Source organism: Xenopus laevis, chromosome 1L (genome assembly GCF_017654675.1).
Source record: "Xenopus laevis strain J_2021 chromosome 1L, Xenopus_laevis_v10.1, whole genome shotgun sequence".
NCBI lineage: Eukaryota > Metazoa > Chordata > Amphibia > Anura > Pipidae > Xenopus > Xenopus laevis.
Genome location: NC_054371.1, coordinates 212,798,726 through 212,824,650, shown reverse-complemented (window position 1 = coordinate 212,824,650; position 25,925 = coordinate 212,798,726). Strand labels below are relative to the sequence as shown.

Below are 25,925 nucleotides of genomic sequence, written 5' to 3'. Positions count from 1 at the left end.
GGAAAATATGAGGATATGACCTGTATAAATGGTCATGAAACTCCTCGGTGACTTATAATATCCTAATATTTTACAATAGGGGCACTTTATTCACTATATATATACAATTTCCTTAACCTAATATGTAATTGTATCTGTATTTTCCCTCAGATGGTCCCTTAATCCTTGGGGCAAAGGGTAAATGGCCTCACTTCTGTACCCCAATATGGATCCTGGTGTCACTGAGGCTAATGAATATTCCGAGCAATAAGCAGCTAAAGGTTAGGGCTACAGTCTGACTCTGCTGTTCCATTCGCTAGTGTTGAGCCTGCAGTCCTGCAATGAGCAATATTTTCCTCTAGAGGGCGCCGTACAGCTCCAGTCAAGTGACACGCACTCGGCTCTGGCTTTCCCACTAGTGAAGGGGCAGCAGCAGCCCGAGCTGGCAAGAAGCAAAGTCAGCGACCCTTCTGGCTTCCCCCTGATCCCCAGAGGCACAAGGAGGCGCAGAAGGAGGCGAGAGAGCGCGGCGGGAGCTGAGAGGATTGTGTCCCGAGTAGCGCGGAGCAGCAGGACTGTGTGACAGCTCAGAGAGTGCGGGACTTACTGATCACTTTACTGCCCCGCTCTGCGAGGAACCGGCACCGACTCTACCAGGTAAGCTGCTCCCGGCAAGCAGCGCCTCCTTCTATAACTGTGTCTCTCTCTCTGCCCACATTAGTGCCGCCTGTCAGCCGGGGAGATTGTATTAGAGAAGCGAGTGTTAGAGAAGCGAGTGTTAGAGAAGCGAGTGTTAGAGAAGCGTGGGATATAGAAGGGCTACACAAGTGGCTCACTGGCATTTCCCAAGCACTTCCACACTCCTCTCCTGTTTCCTTCCCCCACCCCCTCTCACACTCTCTGCTATGTGCTAAATACTCTATATACTCTACCCATATACATTACATACACTTATATACTTACAATCCCACTTACATATACTCTATATACTTTCTACTACCCACATACATTACATACATTACATATATATTATATACTCTACCCATATACATTACATACACACACACACACACACATATATATATACTTACAGCCCCACTTACATATACTCTATGTACTATACCCATATACGGTACAAACACATATATTATATACTTACAGACTTCACTTACATACTACTCTATACTCACTACTACCCATGTACATTACATACACACTTACAACCCCACTTACATATACTCTATGTAAATGACATATATATATATATATATATATATATATATATATATATATATATATATATATATATACTTACAGCCTCCACTTATATTTGCTCTATATACTCACTACCCATACACATTACATACACACACATATATATATATATATACTTACAGACTTCACTTACATACTACTCTATAATCTATAATCTACCCATGTACATTTCATACACATATACAGTATATAATTACATCCATCTTACATAATACACTATACACTCATATCCCATATACATTACATACTATATTATACAGTATATCTTATACTAATGGATATACTCACAGCCCATATACATTACATACACATACAGTAAATACTTACAGCCCATAGACAGCAGATTCACACTAGTCTAGAACAAACATACTACTCTAAACACTTATAGCCCCCTAGTCACATATACAGCTCTCTCACAGGTCACATACAGCTCTATATACAAACAACACTCTGGCACCACAATGACTCTCACATACTGATAGAAAACTGGCACCCAAGTCACAAGAGCCACATGTTACTCAATGTCCCTTTAGCAGCCTGGCACCCAAATCACATTTACAGCTCTGGCACAATGATCACATACTGCTCTATTATACAAATAACACACTAACACCATAGTAACACAAGTCTTATGCTGCTCCCTATACTTACAGCTCACTGGCACACAGTTACATAGTAATAAGTAAGGGCCACAAGTCTCATAGTACACTGTATATACATATATAACTCTGACAACTTAGTGATACTCACAGGTCTGGCACAATCTGCTCTATATACTTACAGGGCACTGTCATCAGATACATGCAAGTTTGGCACAAAGTAAACTCTGGCTGCACCATAGGCACAGGCTGTACTGTGTATACAAAACCACAGTCACCGGCTGCTTATCTACACAACTAACGCTGCAATATAGTCATTGGTTGTACTAAATAAATAACCCTGGCCACACTGTAGACACAAACGGTAGTATTATATACACAACACTGGCTGCACCATAGGACCTGAACGTACTACAATACAGTATATACAACTGTGGCTGCATAGGCACAAAGTATACAGTACATACAGTAATACCGTACATATACAGTACAAATAACTTTGTCCACAGCTGCAAACAACACACACACACACAAAGACAGCAGAAACCTTAAATCTTGATTATTTTTATGTACTCTTTATGTGCCACTAAAATACATGTCAGCATAGTAAGAATAGTGATAGTGAAGCAACCCATTGGTGGAGGAAGTTTTGCCTATGCACCCTATAGCTACTATCAGATGGTATGCACCCTATAGCTACTATCAGATTGTATGCACCCTATAGCTACTATCAGATTGTATGCACCCTATAGCTACTATCAGATTGTATGCACCCTATAGCTACTATCAGATTGTATGCACCCTATAGCTACTATCAGATGGTATGCACCCTATAGCTACTATCAGATGGTATGCACCCTATAGCTACTATCAGATGGTATGCACCCTATAGCTACTATCAGATTGTATGCACCCTATAGCTACTATCAGATGGTATGCACCCTATAGCTACTATCAGATGGTATGCACCCTATAGCTACTATCAGATTGTATGCACCCTATAGCTACTATCAGATTGTATGCACCTTATAGCTACTATCAGATTGTATGCACCCTATAGCTACTATTAGATTGTAGGCACCCTATAGCTACTATCAGATGGTATGCACCCTATAGCTACTATCAGATTGTATGCACCCTGTAGCTACTGTCAGATTGTATGCACCTTATAGCTACTATCAGATTGTATGCACCCTATAGCTACTATCAGATTGTATGCACCCTTTAGCTACTATCAGATTGTATGCACCTTATAGCTACTATCAGATTGTATGCACCCTATAGCTACTATCAGATTGTATGCACCCTATAGCTACTATCAGATGGTATGCACCCTATAGCTACTATCAGATTGTATGCACCCTATAGCTTCTATCAGATTGTATGCACCCTATAGCTACTATCAGATTGTATGCACCCTATAGCTACTATCAGATTGTATGCACCCTATAGCTACTATCAAATTGTATGCACCCTATAGCTACTATCAGATTGTATGCACCCTATAGCTACTATCAGATTGTATGCACCCTATAGCTACTATCAGATTGTATGCACCCTATAGCTACTATCAGATTGTATGCACCCTATAGCTACTATAAGATTGTATGCACCCTATAGCTACTATCAGATTGTATGCACCCTATAGCTACTATCAGATTGTATGCACCCTATAGCTACTATCAGATTGTATGCACCCTATAGCTACTATCAGATTGTATGCACCCTATAGCTACTATCAGATTGTATGCACCCTATAGCTACTATCAGATTGTATGCACCCTATAGCTTCTATCAGATTGTATGCACCCTATAGCTACTATCAGATTGTATGCACCCTATAGCTACTATCAGATTGTATGCACCCTATAGCTTCTATCAAATTGTATGCACCCTATAGCTACTATCAGATTGTATGCACCCTATAGCTACTATCAGATTGTATGCACCCTATAGCTACTATAAGATTGTATGCACCCTATAGCTACTATCAGATTGTATGCACCCTATAGCTACTATCAGATTGTATGCACCCTATAGCTACTATACGATTGTATGCACCCTATAGCTATCAGATTGTATACACCCTATAGCTACTATCAGATTGTATGCACCCTATAGCTACTATACGATTGTATGCACCCTATAGCTATCAGATTGTATACACCCTATAGCTACTATCAGATTGTATGCACCCTATAGCTACTATAAGATTGTATGCACCTTATAGCTATCAGATTGTATACACCCTATAGCTACTATCAGATTGTATGCACCCTCTAGCTACTATCAGTTGGTATGCACCCTATAGTTACTATCAGATTGTATGCACCCTATAGCTACTATCAGATTGTATGCACCCTATAGCTACTATCAGATTGTATGCACCCTATAGCTACTATCAGATGGTACGAGTTGTGTGACGGGGGCTCTGTGCTGGGCTGCTATGTGCTGAATGTGCTCAGACGTGATTGACTGTGGCTCATGTTCTCAAGATACACATGTTGTGCAGATGAACTCGCTTGTGCCAGTCAGTAAACCCTGGGGAAGCACACGGAGTTCTTGGCATTATCAGTGCCTTGTACACATATGATACCCAGTCTTGGAACTGCATTGATTTCCCATTGATATGACACAGACAGTTTATTGATATAAAACCAATATGTCACGTGTGTGATAACATTCCCACTATATCATTGGCATGGGGGGGGGATATCTGTGTAAACCCTAACTACTATGCAGATATAGAATGGAGGAGGTGAATAGTGCAGGTCAAGCTTGAGTAAAAGAGTCTATAGAAATAAGGTTTGAACTGTGGTTTAAGATATTGTTGAACAGCAACTCTCATTCTTCAGTGATGCCAGGAGTTATCTAACAGGAGCTGGTGTGAGAGAGAGGAGCAGCCTGGGCATCTGTAATGTAACACACACACATATAATCATTTATTAGCACTTTTATCCAGCATTGATAATAGCACTAATCAAAATAGGCTTCTAGGAGCCCCATTATTTTTTTTTGATGGAGTGTAAAATTCCAACTATTCTTCCATCAGATCTGGTTGAGCTACAACTCCCAGACAGCCTTCGACTGAGGTCCTGAGAGTTGCTATTTAGTAATAGCAAAAGGATGGCAAGTTGTGTAAAGTGTTACAGGACTGTCACACCTCTATTTGCCTCCTGTAATTTTAGTTTTTTCCAAGGGTAATATCCGGGGAGCTTGGTGCGGCTCAGATGCCAGCCTGGCTTAGTGCAAGTCGTACTAGTGAACGTATAGTTTCCTTTGAAAAATGAGATTTACACACTTTATTTTTATAGTTTTTTTTTTTCTTAAAAGTTAGATTACAATGAATTATTTCTATTCCTGGCAGCTCAGTAAGCCAGGACTGCCTAGAGAGTTGGTATTTCATACATTATTTGCTGCAGTTTCCCTATTGAGCATGTTCCCTGGCTCCTGCTTTGCCAGTAACTAGATGTATGGAATTGTAGCATAACGCTCAGTAACAGATGAGTATTTCTCCAAGGAGTGTGTTCACCAGGGGCTGAAGAGTGTATAGTGTTTAATACATTCTGAGAAGTTTAAAGGGGTTGGTAACCTTCATTGAGTTGTTTTCATTGTTCACCAGAAAATACTTTTTCCAATTGCTTTCAATTTTTTTATTTTTTACTGTTTTCCAAACCTTGAATGTTCCTGTCTCTGGTGTTTCAGTCTGGCAGCTCAGTAATTCCGGTGCAGATTCTGAACTGTTACAATTTGCTCCATTAGTTGATACATTTCTCAGCAGCATCTCTGGAGTATTAGCAACTATTGTATCAATTCTAACAGGGATTCTGCTCGGCACTGACAAAGATAAAAAATGTATCAACTAAATGTATCAGTTTAGAACAGTTACAGAGTCAGTGACCCCCCCACCTCCCAGAATTGCTTTACGGTAAGGGTACACAAGCAGATTCAGGGAGATTAGTCGCCCCGGCGACAAATCGCCGCTTCTTCAGGGCAACAATCTCCCCGAACTGCCTTCCCCTACCTTCCCACCGGTATAATGAAAAATCGCCAGCGGGATGACACCCACAGCGTTTCATTTTCCGAAGTCACCTTAAGTTTCCTCGTGAGGCAACTTCGGGCGACTTCGGAAAACGAAGAACCATGAGTGCCATCCCTCTGGTGATTTTTTTATTATAGCCGGCAAGGTAGGTAGGGGAAGGCAGTTGTCGACTAATCTCCCCGAATCTGCACGTGTGCCCTTACCCTTAGAAAGACTAAAGAATGTAAAAAAATTAAACGGCAGACTTCAAAAACTGTCACAAATAGAAAAGAGAAAGCTGTTGGAAAAAAGGTTTTTATTTCTGGTGAACTATCCGAAACCAACTGAACTGAAAAATGAGTTGGAACCCCTTTAACGACCCCTTCCAGGGGGCACCTGTGACCAGTATGACCTATTGTTCCATCTGGAATCAGGAAGGGACCGCTGTTATTCAAGGGGAAGGAAAGAGAAACAGTCATGTAACAAATACACTTATTCGGCTTTCTCTTCTAAACATTCCAAATGAAAACCGTGGTTGTATTAGCTTGGCGTTCGTTATCACGGAGCGAAAGGTTTTTAATAGATTTAGTGGGTGTAGATGCTACTGAGTTGATAGCTTTGCAGTTGCTGATATTTCACCACTGGGTGCTAGCCTATGTACAGGGCTTGGGCTCCCCTGCAGTGAGGCTGTGTGACTGCACAGGGATTGTTACTGGATCCATCCTTAGCTGCTTAGGTATTTAGCTCACCCGTGCACTTTGTAGGAAACCGTGGGATTGATTTACAAGCCTGTGTTCTGCTGAAACTGTTTTATGTACTTTTTTTTTAAGTACATTATGGGGTTTAGTTATCAAAGCTCAAGTTTGGGAGGTTTGTGAGATTTTAATTAACTAACAACTCAAATGTTTGCTTATTTATGAAAAAAACTGGATGTAAAAAAACTTGATTGAATACAATCGGGAGGAGAAAACTCAAAAACCTCGAATTTATCAAGTTGTAGGATAAAAAAACTCAAATACCTTGAATTTATCGAGTTTTCGAGCGCAGACCACTGTAATAAACCTGAAAATCATGAAGGTAAAAAACATCTTCAAATTATTAAAGGGACCCCTGCCATTGACTTCAACTGGACCTCGACTGGTTTTATCTGGAGTATTTTTGGATTAAGGCTGCAGCTTCGGGGCATAATATATTTTGAAAAACATTAGTTTTTTTTTTATCCTGAAAAATTTGAGTTTTTTAGTGAAAAAAAAAATAAAACATTTTCAGATAACCTTTAGTAAATAGCCCCCTAAGTATATGCAGTGTGTATAGAAATACAGGGTGTGTGACTGTGGACATAAAACCATGTCAGCTAATGCTGTAAGGTGCTAATTACATTTTCCCTGCATACTGGATTTAAGGAGATACACAGACCAAACAGGCAGGAGCTATTGCTGCCTTCTACCAGTCATGCTCATCCCCCCGGCCACAGCAAAATGAGCCCCCTGGCCTCTGGTGGAGCTCTGGGGATAGGGGGCACCTAATTCAGGATGTGATTCACTTTTTAGCCAAATTCTAGCACTTTATCCTGGACTGTAGAAGTGTTAAGCTGAATGGAATATGAATCCTTAAAGGGGGTGTTCACCTTTAAATGTACTTTTAATATGATGAAAAGGGTGATATTCTGAGACGATTAGCAATTGGTTTTCATTTTTTATGATTTGTGGTTCTTGAGTTATTTAGCTTTTTATTCAGCAGCTCTCCAGTTTGCAAGTTCATCAACCTGGTTGCTAAGGTCCGAATTATCCTAGCAAATAATTTGAATAAGAGACTGGAACATGAATAGGAGAGGAACTGAATAGAAAATGAATAATACAAAGTATCATAGGTATAATAAAAACAATACATTTGTAGCCTTACAGAGCATCTGTTTTTAGATGGGGTCAGTGACCCTCATTTGAAAAGTTCCTTAGAATTAGCTATTCTATAATATACTAAAAGTCACATGTAGGTATCCCAAAAAAGCAGCAAAGCCAGCACTCTGGATGGGGGAAACAATAGTATATTTGTGAAAATTGCACCCCGTTGAGTGTTGTGCCCCCTAAACTGCCTTTCTCAATATGCACCACTGAATCTTGGGTTACCACCTTTGCTAGTAGTTAAACCTGGGCAGAGGGGGAGGGGTGGACGATGTTGGGGAACAGGTCAGTTTAATTGGGTGTATGTTGATATTGGGGTTTGCAAACGTACATTTCAGGGCAGGGTTGTTGTCAGTGGCGTAACTAGATGTTGCTGGGCCCCACAGAAAATTAATATCGGGGCCCCAAACATATCCAGTGTTTGTCCTGTTTTACCAATATATGTTCAAATTGCTCATCAATGAGAGCCTCATGGGGCCCCCTGTACCTCCTGGGCCCCCTGCAGCCGCAGGGTCTGCTTCCTCTGTAGTTACGCCCCTGGTTGTTGTGATATTGAGGGCAGGGTTATGGCATCACTCAGATGCAGTTGGGTGAATTTCTTGCTGGTTTTCACAATGATGAAAAATGTGTAGAAAGTCTTTCCATTTTAAACAGCTGGTAACCCTAACCGGATCCTACATCATACATATGTCATGTGCATAACGAGTGATCCCTTCATGGCTGCCTATACCAGAAGCTCACACAATAGGGTGGTATTCTTGCAAAAGTATTATTGTTTCCCCCCCATCAGGGTTCTGTTAACCTGAACTCCCAGTGGGGAAAGCAATATTTTTTTGATGTGTTCTTTAAAGCTCTGGGCAACTGAATGTGACATTTTTCTTATTTGCAATACATGCAATTTTTTAAAATTTGACTGTGAAAAGGATTTAGTATTTGACTGAATACAAACATTATGGATTTGGTACATCCCCAGTGTAAGGTCATTTTCACTCCTGGGTAGCAAGGCAATATCTGGGCCCTGGTGGGATGATATTAATATATATTGGCATGTATGTATGTATGTATGTATATAAATTATAATATTGGGACCAATAGACCATTTAGTTGTATGGAGCTAAATTGATTTCTGATTGGGACCCTGTGTATCAGGAGCATTGACCGAATTCAGGAAAGAAAGGAAGTGCCCATTAAAAATGAAGGTATGTAGACATTCCAGATTTGTCTGTGGAAGGGTTTATTTAACCTTTACAAAAATATATATCTATATTTTAAGTGTCATTATCGCTTTAATGGATTCTGCCATGCTGACTTAGCAATTTTCAGACTTGGCACATGAAAGACTTATCTTGGCTCAGACCCTCAGTAAACGTCTCGTTAACTCAATATTATTTTATTGCCGTGTATAAAGTGTACCAGGCGAGATGTCTATGTAAAGTGATAAATCACCGGAGGAATCAAAACATGCCTGTTGCACTGAGTTCCTCTGGAGGTTTAAGCTGATCCGGAGAGGCACTGGTTACCTTGATACTTGTAACATATCTGATTTTAAACTTGATGTGACAAGTCTCCGCGCTCGTACAGATAGCTTGGCACTTATCCCACGTGTTAATCTCTTGTGACTGCTTTACAAGACGTGTGCTCACCACAGGCAAAGGGAAATTTACAGCTGGGATACTAAAATGTGATTGGAAATGTACTACCATTGCTGCATCATATAGTAAATCCGCCACTTCCTTTTAACTTCCTATTAAATACTCAGGGCTGGCTTCAACTGTGGGACGAAACAGAAGGCTACTGTTTCCATATTACCCTACTGTTTGTTGCTGTCTTGCATTACTGTCTCAGTCTTTCTCTGCTCTTGTCATGTTGCCCTACTGTCTCCTTATTTCCACACTGCCACCATCCAGTCCTTATATATTCATGTCTCCTAGTATCTCCTTATTTCCACACTGCCACCATCTAGTCCTACTCTATTCATGACTCCTAGTGTCTCCTTCTTTCCACACTGCCACCATCCAGTCCTACTCTATTCATGTCTCCTAATGTCTCTTTCTTTCCATACTGCCACCATACAGTCCTACTATATTTATGTCTCCTAGTATCTCTTTCTTTCCATACTGCCACCATCCAGTCTTACTATATTCATGTCTCCTAGTGTCTCTTTCTTTCCATACTGCCACCATCCAGTCCTACTCTATTCATGTCTCCTAGTGTCTCTTTCTTTCCACACTGCCACCATCCAGTCCTACTCTATTCATGTCTCCTAGTATCTCTTTCTTTCCATACAGTCACCATCCAGCCCTACTATATTCATGTCTCCTAGTGTCTCCCACACTGCCACCATCCAGTCCTACTATATTCATGTCTGCTACTGTCTCCTTCTTTCCACACTGACACCGTCCAGTCCTACTATATTCATATCTCCTAGTGTCTCTTTCTTTCCATACTGCCACCATCCAGTCTTACTGTATTCATGTCTCCTTCTTCCCATACTGCCACCATCCAGTCCTATTATATTCATGTCTGCTACTGTCTCCTTCTTTCCACACTGACACCGTCCAGTCCTACTATATTCATATCTCCTAGTGTCTCTTTCTTTCCATACTGCCACCATCCAGTCTTACTGTATTCATGTCTCCTAGTGTCTCCTTCTTCCCATACTGCCACCATCCAGTCCTATTATATTCATGTCTGCTACTGTCTCCTTCTTTCCACACTGCCACCATCCAGTCCTACGCTATTCATGTCTCCTAGTGTCTCTTTCTTTCCATACTGCCACCATCCAGTCCTACTCTATTCATGTCTCCTAGTGTCTCTTTCTTTCCATACTGCCACCATCCAGTCCTACTCTATTCATGTCTCCTAGTGTCTCTTTCTTTCCATACTGCCACCATACAGTCCTAATATATTCATGTCTCCTAGTATCTCTTTCTTTCCACACTGCCACCATCCAGTCCTACTCTATTCATGTCTCCTAGTGTCTCCCATACTGCCACCATCCAGTCCTACTATATTCATGTCTGCTACTGTCTCCTTCTTTCCACACTGACACCATCCAGTCCTACTATATTCATATCTCCTAGTGTCTCCTTCTTTCCACACTGCCACCATCCAGTCATACTATATTCATATCTCCTAGTGTCTCCCATACTGCCACCATCCATTCCTACTATATTCATGTCTGCTACTGTCTCCTTCTTTCCACACTGACACCATCCAGTCCTACTATATTCATGTCTCCTAGTGTCTCCTTCTTTCCACACTGCCACCATCCAGTCCTACTATATTTATGTCTCCTAGTGTCTCCTTCTTTCTATACTGCCACCATCCAGTCCTACTATATTCATGTCTCCTAGTGTCTCCTTCTTTCCATACTGCCACCATCCAGCCCTACTCTATTCATGTCTCCTAGTATCTCCTTCTTTCCATACTGCCACCATCCAGTCCTACTCTATTCATGTCTCCTAGTGTCTCCTTCTTCCCATACTGCCACCATCCAGTCCTATTATATTCATGTCTCCTAGTGTCTCTTTCTTTCCATACTGCCACCATCCAGTCCTACTATATTCATATCTCCTAGTGTCTCCTTCTTCCATACTGCCACCATCCAGTCCTACTGTATTCATGTCTCCTAGTGTCTCTTTCTTTCCATACTGCCACCATCCAGTCCTACTCTATTCATGTCTCCTAGTGTCTCCTTCTTCCCATACTGCCACCATCCAGTCCTATTATATTCATGTCTGCTACTGTCTCCTTCTTTCCACACTGCCACCATCCAGTCCTACGCTATTCATGTCTCCTAGTGTCTCTTTCTTTCCATACTGCCACCATCCAGTCCTACTCTATTCATGTCTCCTAGTGTCTCTTTCTTTCCATACTGCCACCATCCAGTCCTACTGTATTCATGTCTCCTAGTGTCTCTTTCTTTCCATACTGCCACCATCCAGTCCTACTATATTCATGTCTCCTAGTGTCTCCTTCTTCCCATACTGCCACCATCCAGTCCTATTATATTCATGTCTGCTACTGTCTCCTTCTTTCCACACTGCCACCATCCAGTCCTACGCTATTCATGTCTCCTAGTATCTCTTTCTTTCCATACTGCCACCATCCAGTCCTACTATATTTATATCTCCTAGTGTCTCCTTCTTCCATACTGCCACCATCCAGTCCTACTGTATTCATGTCTCCTAGTGTCTCCCATACTGCCACCATCCATTCCTACTATATTCATGTCTGCTACTGTCTCTTTCTTTCCACACTGACACCATCCAGTCCTACTATATTCATGTCTCCTAGTGTCTCCTTCTTTCCACACTGCCACCATCCAGTCCTACTATATTTATGTCTCCTAGTGTCTCCTTCTTTCTATACTGCCACCATCCAGTCCTACTATATTCATGTCTCCTAGTGTCTCCTTCTTTCCATACTGCCACCATCCAGCCCTACTCTATTCATGTCTCCTAGTATCTCCTTCTTTCCATACTGCCACCATCCAGTCCTACTCTATTCATGTCTCCTAGTGTCTCCTTCTTCCCATACTGCCACCATCCAGTCCTATTATATTCATGTCTCCTAGTGTCTCTTTCTTTCCATACTGCCACCATCCAGTCCTACTATATTCATATCTCCTAGTGTCTCCTTCTTCCATACTGCCACCATCCAGTCCTACTGTATTCATGTCTCCTAGTGTCTCTTTCTTTCCATACTGCCACCATCCAGTCCTACTCTATTCATGTCTCCTAGTGTCTCCTTCTTCCCATACTGCCACCATCCAGTCCTATTATATTCATGTCTGCTACTGTCTCCTTCTTTCCACACTGCCACCATCCAGTCCTACGCTATTCATGTCTCCTAGTGTCTCTTTCTTTCCATACTGCCACCATCCAGTCCTACTATATTCATATCTCCTAGTGTCTCCTTCTTCCATACTGCCACCATCCAGTCCTACTGTATTCATGTCTCCTAGTGTCTCCTTCTTCCATACTGCCACCATCCAGTCCTACTATATTCATATCTCCTAGTGTCTCCTTCTTTCCACACTGCCACCATTCAGCCCTACTGTATTCATGTGCTCTTAGGGGCACAAGGAGATTCCCCTATTTGGACTGCTTCCCAAGATAACAAATTGTTCCCATTCTTAATCCCCCTCTCCCACAAGTACCATTCTAATACCCCTTATAACACATGGAACCATTCTCCCCCAGTATTACTGTGCCAAATCATAATACTGTTATCATCTTCTAATGCAATTAATTACCTCCCACCTTAATTAATCAATTTCAAAACCTATTATAATCCTTATAACAATGATAATTGTATAATAAGCCCAAACTTGCCCTCCATCACAGAGACCTGTGTTCCCCCATAAGTACAGCACTGTAGGCATTCACCATGAGTGTGGGCACAGGGACACACATAGGCATCCCCCATCCACCCCTAACCTTCCTTCAGCTTGTGTGTCATTCAGATATTTAAGTTAAGTTTAAGCTCTGCCCTTCAATGTCCATATAACTGGGAGCTTAAAACCTTAGTTATTTGGTATGCAGTGATAGATATATTTGTTTGACTTCACTAATTTGGTTTCTACAAGTAGGCCAGAGATCAACAACAAAGTAGGGAAGGCTTGTAGCTGTTTTCTTATTTTTATGTTGAAAAGTGCCAGAACTGGGTAAGCCAATAAAAGTAGGAAATGAAAGAAATAAATAAAAACCAAATGGAAGTATGAAATCCCAAGGAAGAAGATACAGTACAAATTATTTGTTAAAAGTACAACGCATTTCCGAGAATAGTCGCTTTTTAGTTTGTACAAACTCATGGGAAAGTAATTAGCCTCAGGCAGACACTGTAACACACCACCCCTTTCTGAGCTAAAACATAAATTGTCCCTTTTTTAATTAAAGGGGACCTGTCACTTTAAGAAAAAATTCCAAATTATTTTCTATTAATGTGTTAGTCAATCAAAATAAACGTTACTTATACTATCAAGGTTGTTTAAATTTTGTTAAATTCAGACTTGGAATTCGCTGCAATCACAGCTAACCCACGAGTGTGATTTTGTGGACTTTTTAAGGCAAATATTTTAAGGTTTTTATGTGTTGCATCATCCCAACTTTATGTGCCAGAATAGGGCAACCAATTCCCATGCACAGGCCACACAATTATAGAGCTTGAGGTGGGAGGGGGAATGTGTGGAATGCAGTGATGTCTAGGAAGAGCTGAATGGAATGTGGAAGTGATTGCCTGCCCCGCCTCTATGAGTTTTGGAGGCGGGCATGCAATATAAGATTAACAGCTGAGATTTTTATATACCTTTATAACAGGTATATATGTTTTAAAAGAAAAAAACAATACTGTTTGCTTTTTTTGTTGCCGCGTTTGGGACTGGGGGTAGTCATCCAGAGTTTCAGCGGGATCGGTTTTGGGTCAGTGGAGCTCATGATGACAATGTCATGCCAGTCCATAGCGGGGCCCGGATTGTGGGGTCTGTTTTCTCTGTGGGGTCTGTTTATAGCTAATAAAATCCTCCTCCTCACCAGCCGCTCTCTCACCTGCACAAGGAAGGGGTGGTGCAAGTCTGGCAGGATTGGGTGGGGCGGAGGCAGAATGTAGGCGGGGCAGGATGGGATGGGAACTGGGCAGGAGGATGGGGATCAGAGTGCACCGACCCCTCAGAACTTTGTTTTGCAGGGGGGCCCAGCGATCTCTAGTTACGCCACTGGTTGAAATGTCTATGAAATGTCTCAGCAGCTTATCCCGTAGGAATATTGTTCCAACAGAAAGTGAAAGTGAAAAAAAAGAAAAGAAATATCTTGTATCCCTTAAAGGAGAATTCAACCCTAATGTTAAAAAAAAACCCTACCCCCTACCCTACATATACCCCCCTCCCTCCTCCCCCCAGCCTAAGTGTTACCCCGGGCAAATGCCCCTAACGTTTTACTTACCCCTCGGGGCAGATTCAGACATTGGAGTTCATGGGCGCCATCTTCAGCCGCTTCGGTAATCTTCGTAATGAGACTTCTGGAATTTTCATGGCGCATGCGCAGTTGTTGTGAAACAGAAAATTGCTACAACCGCGCATGCGCAGCCACGCCGGTCTCATTCCGAAGATTAACAAGAGTAAAGAAGGATGGCGCCCGTGAACTCCGCTGGACAGATTAATGCACGGAGGGTTAAGTAAAACGTTAGGGGCATTTGCCCGGGAAACACTTAGGGGCAAATTCACTAAGATTCGAAGTTGCGACAGGCGCAACTTCGCCACACTTCGCCGCACTTCGCCAGGCCTAGTTTCGCCAGCGCTCCGCAAATTCACTAAAATCCGAAGTTGCGCTCAGGGGTAGCGTAAGGTTGCGAAGTTGCGCTAGCGTTGATTCGCTAAGTAAAGCGAAGTTACGCTAGCGAAGGCTAATTTGCATACGGCGCGAAATTCAAATTTCAATGGAGGAATACGTATCAGCACTACAAATGCCTAGAAAACCTTCAAAACATCAAATAAAAATTTTATTTTGCCCTACACATGTGCTCACTGTCTAGGTAAGTTGCCATGAGTCAGGAAATGTAGGGGGGAAGGAGGGGATCCCCTAAAAAATTTTCAATCTTTTTCAGCCTATCAGCCATCATGTAGAAAACACGCCAGCGTTTTATGGGACTTAGAAAATTTTTTTACTTTTTTTGAAACAATCCCTATCTACTCTATTGCGCTTCGCCAGGTCTGAGGTGGCGAAGGAAGTCTAGCGTAAAAGGTAGCGTTCAGTACACTGCGCGCGTTAGTGAATTTGCGTAGTTATGTCGCTAGCGAAACTTCGCCAGGCGTAAGGGTGCGAAATAACACTAGCGAAACTACGCCAGCATTCGTTAGTGAATTTGCGCAGTAACGAAAATGACAAACGCTAGCGAAATAACGCTAGCGTTCGGCGCTTAGTGAATTTGCCCCTTAGCCTGGGTCTATGTAGGGTAGGGTTTTTTTAACTTTAGGGTTAAATTTTCCTCTTAAGCAGATACCCGAAGCCCCTCCCCCCATCCTGGTGGGCCCTAGCAAACAATCCATTTGCCCATTTATTAGTGTTCACAGTTCTGTTCTCTGGGCTTAGATTTGACTATGTCTTCATATACCATTTAATATTCATAATCATTGGATTCATGTGGGAATTATGGGCCCATTCCGGCTCATTTAAGACTGAATTAAAATGGAAAAGGAGTAGTAATACATTGAAATGATGTGTGCTACGCCTCCATTAGCTGTGAAATGATAAAGTATACACGTCAAGCAAGGCTCCATTGACTGGCAGTAGACCAATTGTTTTGCCGTTCAGATGTCAGCAGGGAGTGATAGCGGCTGCCAACAGACTGCTTAGAAAGGTAAAATCTGCATAATATAATATGTTCCATACTGTGTGCCTGCTGGAAATGCCATGCCATGTGTATGTTCTTTCTATACACTACACACATCCCTGTACATTCAAACAATACATTTTTAAACCAGACAATGTTTATAGCATAGTAAAAGAATACTCATAGGTTCGGATTTAACAGGGTAATTTCCAAATCATTCCAGCATGGAAAAGAGTTATTTAACATGTTTTCATTAACTTGCATTGCATTCATTTTAACCCATTGCTCTTTAATTTAACGAGGCTTAACCATTGGACTTGTTAGAGCTCAGCCACTGAGCTCTAACTCCCCCACCCCATAACAAAATGATCGAAGCAGTCAAACTCATTCTGAGAACTGATCTATTCATCTGCTTTGAAAAAAAGTTTGTTAAAGGAGTGGTTCACCTTTAAGTTAGCTTTTAGTATGTTATACAATAGCAAATTCTAAGCAACTTTTCAACTGGCCTTCAGTTTTTCTTTTTTTTATAGTTTATTAATTATTTGCCTTCTTCTTCTTACTCTTTCCAGCTTTCAAATGGGGGTCACTGACCCCATAAAAAAAAAAACACAAATGCTCTGTAAGGCTACACATTTATTGTTATTGCTACTTTTTATTATACCTATCTTTGTATTCAGGCCTCTCCTATTCATATTCCAGTCTCTTATTCAGATAAATGCATGGTTGCTAGGGTAATTTCGAACCTAGCAACCAGATTGCTGAAATTGCAAACTGCTGCATGAAAAGCTAAATAACCCAAAAACCACAAGTAATAAAAAATGAAAAGCAATTGCAAATTGTCTCAGAATCTCACTCTCTATGTCGTACTAAAAGTTAATTTAAAGCTGCCTCTTTAACACCCTTTCCTGACTTTCAGGAAACTTTTACTGTATGTTGTAAAACTGGGAATCCAGACTGCCCCTAAGAGCTTCTAGAAGAGACTTATAGGAACATCCACAAGAGGAAGAAGATCTCTGTTCTGTAGAGCTTACAATTTAAGTGACTAGGCAACTTACAGACACAGAGGGGAACAAGTCGTGTAATCTACAGTGGTTGAGGCATTGCCCCATAAGTACCAAGTACCATAAGATGCTATGCCAGTGTTCCAATAGACAGTTCTACCTTTCAATAGATCATTGGTATCTTACACAGGGAGTGAATGATAACAGCATTGCTCAGAATATCCCTGTCTAGTGATGGTCGAATTTGTCCCGTTTTGCTTTGCCTAAATAATTCGCGAAACGGGGAAAAATTCGACGCCCGCGACAATTGTTATACGTGCACCTATTTTGACCAAATGCATTAAGTCAATGGGAGTCCGAATAATTTTGACGCACTACAATGTTTTTTTATTTCGCTAGTGGTGAAACACGGAAATTCACACCTGCCAAATTTATTCGCCCATCACTATTGCTGTCATTAAATGTATCCCTGTCCCTGTCATTAAATGTACATAAAATGTACATTTAATGCATATCATAATTACATTTGATTTCATTTTGCAAAGTTTTATAATTAGCTCTACAGCCCCTTTAACAATATAGTGGTGGAAGAATTATAACAGTGAAATAGATTTGGATCAGTAAATGCTTTGGGTCATTATTAATGGCAGAGGGTGACAAATTAGTATTTTAATTTTATTTTTAAAACTCGTTGCACCCTTGGATTTTTTGTGAAGAGTACAGGAATGGGATCCACTGGGATCCAGAAAACTCCAAATTATGGAAGGGCCATCTCCCTTCTCAAATAAATCAGAATTTTAATAATTCTGTAATAATAAAACAGTACATTGTACTTGATCCCAACTAATATATAACATATCCTTATTGGAAGCAAAACATTTCTATTGAGTTTTTCATTTTTGAATGATTTTTTATTACACTAAAGTATGGCGATTCAAATAGCAGAAGTATCCCTTATCTGGAAAACCCCAGGCCCAAAGCATTCTGGATAACAGATCCCATGCTTGTACTATGCGGAATTTTACTAGATTTTCACAAGAGCGTTGTTTTCTTAAAACTGATAAGTGAAAATCTGTACATTCCACAGAATGATAATAGAGAAGTCTGGAACATCTGCTGAACCTCCCTGCTGAGTGAGAACTGGTGTGCTGAGCATCTGGTAGAAATATATAACATGACTGTGTGTAAAGTGCATTATTTAGTACTTACGCTGCTTGTTTTCTTTTTCCTTTGTACAGTAGATAAAGAGGTTTAATATAAAAACTTGTTTCTAGGGGCGAGTGTTAGAGGCCGACGGATTGGGTTTTGTTTCCAAACAAGTTTACAGAGGAAGGGTGTAGCCAAGGGGACCAAGGTTCTTATCTTATTTGGGTTTCTGCATCCCCTTAGATAAGCAGGTGAATTGCAGGCAAACCTTAGACCCTGGCCAGAAGCCCAAGATGAATTTATAGTCTGTGAGTATGTGCCACACAGAACAGGGGATCACTGCATTGGACACCTGCCCAAAATAAATAGTGATGGTCTGAAAACCGCCCGCAATATGGTAATATTGGCAATAGTTATGAGCAAATTTTTTTGCCACCCATGGATTCGTGGCGACAAAAAAGTTGCCAAGACAAAAATGTCACAGAGACAAAAAAGTTGCGTAAGAAAAAAACGCCCCATTGACTTTAATGCATTTGCACAAAAAAGTCGCCATAAGAAAAACACCCACTGACTTTAATCCAATTGGACAAAAAAGTCGGCGAGACAAAAAAGGTTGCCGCAAGAAAAAACGGCCATTGACTTTAATGCATTTGGAGTGAGAATTTTAACAAATTGTTACACGTAAAAAAACGTTGACATCCATTGATTTCAATGTGTGTTTGTGAATTTTTTGCCCTTTTGCGAATTTTTCCGCAGTTACGCAAATTTTTTGGCAACAGATTTCGCTCATCACTAATTGGCAGTTCATGATTGCAGCCCTCCCGCTTGTTGGGTATTCCTCAGGTATCTGTGGGTACTTGATCAGATGCAGGACTCTAGTTAGGGTTGCTTTAAAACTGTTTATGAATTTCCCCAGGGTCGGACTGGGCTGGCGGGACAACGAGAAAAAACCTTGTGGGCCCAGACCCGCTCCTTGCCTGAATGTATAGCAGCAGACCCACATCCCTGAACCCGATCACGGTTGTGAAATGAAAAAGGAACACATGGTGGGGGCTGGAGGGGAAGTGTTGTGGGGTGGGGGCCCCTCAGGCAGCAGCCCCCAGTCCAATGCTGGATGTTCCTATAAATCTCTTCTAGAAGTGCTAAGAATTTATGGATGCTACACATCTGTAATTCTGTACGTTTAGTTTTAAAAAGAACTGGATTTGCACATCTGGTCAGCTATCAACTCCAAGGGACCTCAACATAATATGCAAAGCTCACTGCTTTATCAAGTAACTCATAGAAACCATTTAGCAGTCAACTCTTACTGGTCTACTAATATCTAATTCTGGACCTAGTTGTCAGGTTATTGGCCCATGTATGGGGCCCACCGACTGGCCTGTCTGACCAATATCTGGCTGAAAATTGTCCAGGTATCTAGGGGGCAGATCTGGTTTAGTCATCTGAGGAGGACCACACCAGTGTGTTAATGTCGTCATCATCTGATGGACCTGTAGGCCCCTGTGTTTGATCTGATTGTTGACCCCATCAATGTGTGGGTGGTGACCTGCAGTGTGTGGCTAGCTTAAGCCTAGAGCAAGCCCTACCCACCCTCGTGTTTATACATCCAAATGAACAATTTTGTTATTGACTTTATGTGAAGAATGTGTGGGGTATGCTGTGCATCAGCACATGCCATGTTCCTTTCTTCAGACACAAGCCAAATGATCTTCCCTTTGGCCCAAGGTCTTTCTGGATTCCTCAGAATCAGTGGATATAAACAGAGAGGGAGAAAAACAAGAAAAGTATTGGAATTCTGCCCGCATAGCTGCACGTGGTTGGGTTTGTTTGAGTAAACTCTTCCTGCAGCCCTTGCGTTAGAATATGAGAAGCATTTCCTAACTCACTCTGAAGAACATATTTCATCAACTCTGTTCGCAGGAAACACATCAGCACCGTGATGTATGTAGGACTGACGGCCTCATTGTGTTGTGCATGTGAATAGCATGTTTTCTTAGCAGGAGGGTGTAGCACCGAGCAATGCCTTAGCTAAATTCATTGGCCGCACTTCTCTTGTGTAAGAATAACATTGAGTCTTATGATTTATATCGAGTACAGGGAATGGCTCAGTTAAAGTATAAATACAATAAAGGATGACTCAATGAAACAGTCTCTGTTCTAAAATATCTTTAATTGCTGTTCCCTTTAAGAGAGGCGGGGGCTTTGTTGTGGCTGAACTCTCTCTGTGTTGTTTTGAAGGCTCATACAGGGGCCTGTTCTGCAGACAGCTAATGGCTTGCATATGTTTGCTTGAGATAATTACTCAGCCCAACTACATGTATATTCTTATTTGTGATTTTTATTGCTTATTTTTCTTACTCTTGAGGCCCTATCCTTTTTACCTTTCATTTTGACTTCTGTACTTCTGCGTTGCTGGCGTGAGCCAGCCTTAGCAACCAGATGTCCAATCTCAAAATTGGCCAATTTAAAGATATCGCAATATATGGAAAAATAATCCCTGCTTTGTTTAAAGGGGAGGCATTTTTAAGTAGCCTAAGGCACTATGGGGGTACATACCTCCCGACATTTTGGAAACAGAAAGATGGAAAAAAAAGATTTTTGTGGCCACACTCCCTAATTACATGTTCATTTTACAAACTCTGGCAGGTTATGTTTGAACACATTTCTGTGGTTGTTATGTGTTATTACAGAAGGTGAATTGCCCTTTAAGCTGTAAGTCTCAGTTCCCCCAAGAGACCTGCTTATCTTAAATTGTTACAATTGTTTCTCTGCTTATCTTAAATTGTTACAAAAGTATCTTAGTGCACCTGCCACGCACGCTGGGCTCTCTGCCAAAAGCCAATTACGTTTTAGAAACTTTGTATCTTTTTCTGGTTGTTTAGTGCAGGAGATAAAAGAGAAAGTCGGGACATTTTGGTAAAAATCCGGGACTGCGGGTTGAGCTGTTAAATTCTACACTGGATCTACACACATCTGGTTGCATATACCTGCCTTGCCTGCCGTCTATATTCTCCCAGTCTGGGGTGCACCTGGGACTGGGAGAATATAGAAGGCAGTCAAGGCAGGAGTGGGAGTTGTCTAGAAGGGGGGCCCTGTGGAAAGCGTAGCCTAAGGTCCTTACATATCATTAATCCGCCACTGGACATAGTCACACAATATTGATATGATAAATCCAACTTACCCATCATGTGTGTCCCTCAGGCTTCAACCATTTATATGTTAAAGCAGTTCAGCTGTTAACATCATTTCCAAGATTTATGAACATTCAAATTGGGGTATCCAAAAGAACTCCCAGAAGTTTGATCTTTTCTTCCTATTTACCCACCTTTTTCGTGACAGGGAGTGTTAGAGAACTGACACTAGTGTTAGAGAACTGGCCGTTGCATATTATGTCTCATGTTATTCATAGGTCAGAAATATCAAAAAATTGAAAGGCTGGGCACAGTGGCAACCTTATTATCAAACCAGCTCAAAAGTAGAACTGACCCCCCCCCCTCCCTATGTTTTTAACTTATCCCGTCCCATCTAGACCCGTCCAAACTGCTTCAGTGCCTGTCCTGAATAGTCCTTTTTTCCCCCTCTACCAGTATTGAAACTGCTGGGTTGTGGGGTTGGCAGCCACCGACCAGGAACATGATTGACTTCCAGCTGGCAATTGCTGTCCGGGTGCAGAAGCCACATCTGATTTGGCCAAAGGTGGTGGCCACCATCCCTACTGTGCAGCTCTGTAGTTATTATTATATTATTATTAAGGGGAGCCCTGGGAGCAATGTGGTGCAGGTTCTAGCAGGAGGCTCTGTGGGGGGTTGATGACCAGTTAAAACCTCAGGGTAGAAGGTTTCATTCTTTAATAGGTCAATTTCAGAAAGCGTTCAACTGCTTCTCTATTGGATCAGACACATTCACCTTCTTCTTTCTAGACAGAATTATATGTCTTTAAGGGGTGAAACATCTATTTGCAGGAAGGAACTTTCTCATAATGCCCTGTTAGATTTTGTCAAATCCATCAGCCATCAGTTTCAATAATATTTCCGTTAAATGGCTTTTTCTTCCTGAAAATATTGCCCTTAAAGGAACAGTAACACCAAAAAATGAAAGTGCTCTAAAGTAATGAAAATATCATGTACAGTTGCCTTGTACTAATAAAAATGTTGTTTGCTTCAGAAACACTACTATAGTTCATATAAACAAGCTGCTGAGTAGCAATGGCAGCAATTGAAAAAAGGCTATATGGCACAAGATAAATAATGGATAACAGATAACACTATTATGTTCTACAGAGCTTATCTGCTGTGTAAACTGAGCTTTTTCTCCTTTGAATGGCTGCCCCCATTGCTACACAGCAGATTATTTATATAAACTATAGTAGTGTTTCTGAAGCAAACCTAACAGTTTTATCAGTGCAGGGCAACACTACTTTATATTTTTATTACTTTAAAACAATTTTATTTTTTGATGTTACTGGTCCTTTAAGTTGTTAACCTTTGTGTTGCAAAAATATAAAAAAAACATGACTGATATAAAGAACTATTTTAAAGACTTAATCCTTTCAGTAATTATGTGTATTAATATGGCGCCCGACATTTCTGTGTATGGCTGTATATGCAGGTACTTGCATCCCCCCAGGAAGAAACGGTTCCATCGTCCTTTATTGGTATTGCCCGTGTGTTTATCTTGTTTATAACCCTTATTGCGCATAGATTCCAATATATGTGTGATATATTAGTGTGAGAGTAAACTGATGTCAGTGAGATTAAAGGGTAAATAAACGATTTATTTTGAGTAAAACATATTGGCATAGGGTATTCTGCCAAGGGAGCTCTTAATTTGTTAAATTGCTCCTATAATTTACAACATTTGATTTAATTAACTATTTGAAGGTAAAAACTGAAGCACAAATTTGTCCTATTCACATAATTGAAGCTTTTACTGAACTTAAACATTTACAAATGTTTCCATAATTTGCCAAGATGGAATGTAATAATAATATCACTAAGGGTTGGACACATTACAATTCCCACCAATTACAACTAGTCCAAACAACAAGTAGATTGTTTAATGGGGTCCATCTTGGATACTGCCAGTGGATTGTAGGAAAGTTCCCTGCTTTTTTAGGTATTCCTATTGTAATTTTCTAGGTGTGTACGTTTGTAACTGATTTTCAGAGGTTTAGATCGATGTTGCTCACTGGAGCAGTACGTTCTGCTGGTTTCATGCCTTGTATGATGGTCTCCTGTCTCAATGTTCTTGAGATTTTGTGGGAAAAACTTTTTTTAAAAATGAGTTGAGGAGCTTAAAGGGCAATGGGTTTTTCACCTTTGAGTTAACTTTTAGTATGATGTAGAGGGTGATATTCTGAGACAATTTGCAATTGGTTTTCATTTTTAATTATTTATGGTTTTTGCGTTATTTAGCTTTTTATTCAGCAGCTCTTCAATTTGCATTTTAAGCAATCTGGTAAATAGAGTCCAGATTCCCCTAGCAACCATTTATTGATTTGAATAAGAGACTGGAATATGAATAGGATCAGGCCTGGATTTGTGGAAAGGCCATCAAGGGCCCCGGGCCTAGGGCGGCAGGATTTTAGGGGGCGGCATGAAGCCCAACCACACCCATATTGGTTTGGAAGTTTTGGGGCTGATCATGAGATACAATTGTTTTTTAAACTCCCCATGCGCCTATCCCCAGTGCTCCCGACCTGAAGATGAAAATTTGTGCAAATGTAGAAACGAAGGGGGGGAACAGGAGTGATGAACGGCAGCGGGCCTAGGGGCACCCGCTATGTAAATCCGGCCCTGAATAGGATAGGACCTTACTAGAAAGATGATAAATAAAAAGTAGCAAATAACAATAAATATGTAGCTTTACAGAGCATTTGTTTTTTTAGATGGGGTCAGCGACGCCCATTCGAAAGCTGGAAAGAGTCTGAAGAAAAAGGCAAATAATTACCAAACTATAGAAAATAAACAATGAAGACAAAATTGACAAGTTGCTTAGAATTGGCCATTCTATAACATACTAAAAGTTAACTTAAAGTTGAACCACCCCTTTAAACATAAAACGTCCCCATGTCACAGGTTGTCTATCCATGAACTCCCTATAGCTCTCAAATCTGATATTGGCTTCTACTGTTTGGCCAACCCTTTCCATTGTACTGGTGGTTTTGCATGAGCCTATTGAGTGTATTGGCTATCAGGCACACTCTCTGCTAATTCCTTTGCATTCAGTGGAGTGAAGCCATGAAACTGAGACCAAAATAACAGTACTGGGTAGCTTAGGGAAAAAAGAACCTTCTCTGGCATGGCTGCTGTACCACAAGAGCTTGTAAAGTAGATGAAGTCGATTATACCCAAACAAAAAGAAATTTTTTTATGATTTCTACCAACCCCTTTTCCATCTCACTGGCTAATAATAAAGGGGTATAACCCTTGTTTTCTGTATCCTCAGCCTACCACTGATTAAGCCTCAAATATCTGACCAGTTGATGTGATTGCTTTTTGTTCTGTAGATATTACCTGATTGCTGGGGTCCCATGCACTCTAACAACTAGGCTGTGGTTTGAATGGAAGGCTAGCATTGGGATTGAAGGAGAAGTAAAGTCAAAATCATTGCCAGTGGTTAACTTTTACCCTGAGCTGGCATGCCTCTTCTTTACAAGTGCACTAGCATGGGGTATTATTGTTCTTCCTCCAATGTAAAGCGAAGTCTGAGAAATCACCATACATTAAATGAGCCCATGCAGGGTGGCGTAAGGCAGGGACGAAACTAGGGGTGGGCATTGGGCACAGAAAGTGGGGGGGACGCAATGAAAGGGGGGCAATCAGTATGATAGAAAAAGGCCAGCAGTGGGGAACCTCTTTGCTTAAAGGGTTCACCTTTCAGGTACCTTTTAGTATGTTATAGAATGGCTATTTCTAAGCAACTAATTCTAAGCAAATTGACCTTCATTTTAAATTTTTTAATTTTAATTTAGACCCTAGCAACCAGATTAGCAAAATTGCACACTGGAAAGCTGCCGTATAAAAAGCTAAAGGGATACTGTCATGGGAAAAAAATTTTTTTTTCAAAATGAATCAGTTAATAGTGCTGCTCCAGCAGAATTTTGCACTGAAATCCATTTCTCAAAAGAGCAAACAGATTTTTTTTATATTCAATTTTGAAATCTGACATGGGGCTAGACATATTGTCAATTTCCCAACTGCCCCAATTTCCCAGCTGCCCCAATTTCCCAGCTGCCCCAACTGATGCATTTTGAAAAAAACATGTTTTCCCATGACAGGATCCCTTAAATAACTCAAAAAACACAAATAATAAAGCATGAAAACCAATTGCAGATTGTATCAGCATATCACTCTTTACATCATACTTAAAGTTAATTTAAAGGTGAACTACCCCTTCAAAGAAAAATGGGCTGGTTTATTGTGTGTGCATGGGGGAGGTGGGTGTTAATGTGGGCAAGGAGAGGGTTGGATCAGAATGGGATACCTGGGAACAGATATGAAGAAAGGCATGGCTGGAACTCTTCTTGAAAGCACCCTAAGCTGGCACAATTAATAAGGAATAGCTGAGGTAGAAGGTGAGCTATTGCCTATATTTTACTAAAAGTCATTTTTAAGTTGAACTGCCCCTTTGATTTTGGCCCATGGCATGTAAGTAAACAATTACAGAG

General features: G+C 40.9%; 1 protein-coding gene across 4 annotated transcripts in view; it reads left to right on the top strand.

The window, feature by feature from the left end:
* The first annotated feature begins 378 nt into the window (after positions 1-378).
* The window catches only part of ghr.L (growth hormone receptor L homeolog), a 274,427-nt gene continuing 248,880 nt past the window's right edge, over positions 379-25,925 (top strand). Inside the window, exon 1 of one of the 4 annotated variants that reach the window (XM_041570520.1) lies at positions 379-636. The gene's annotated coding sequence lies outside the window, so the exon portion shown is untranslated. 4 annotated transcript variants of the gene reach the window in all.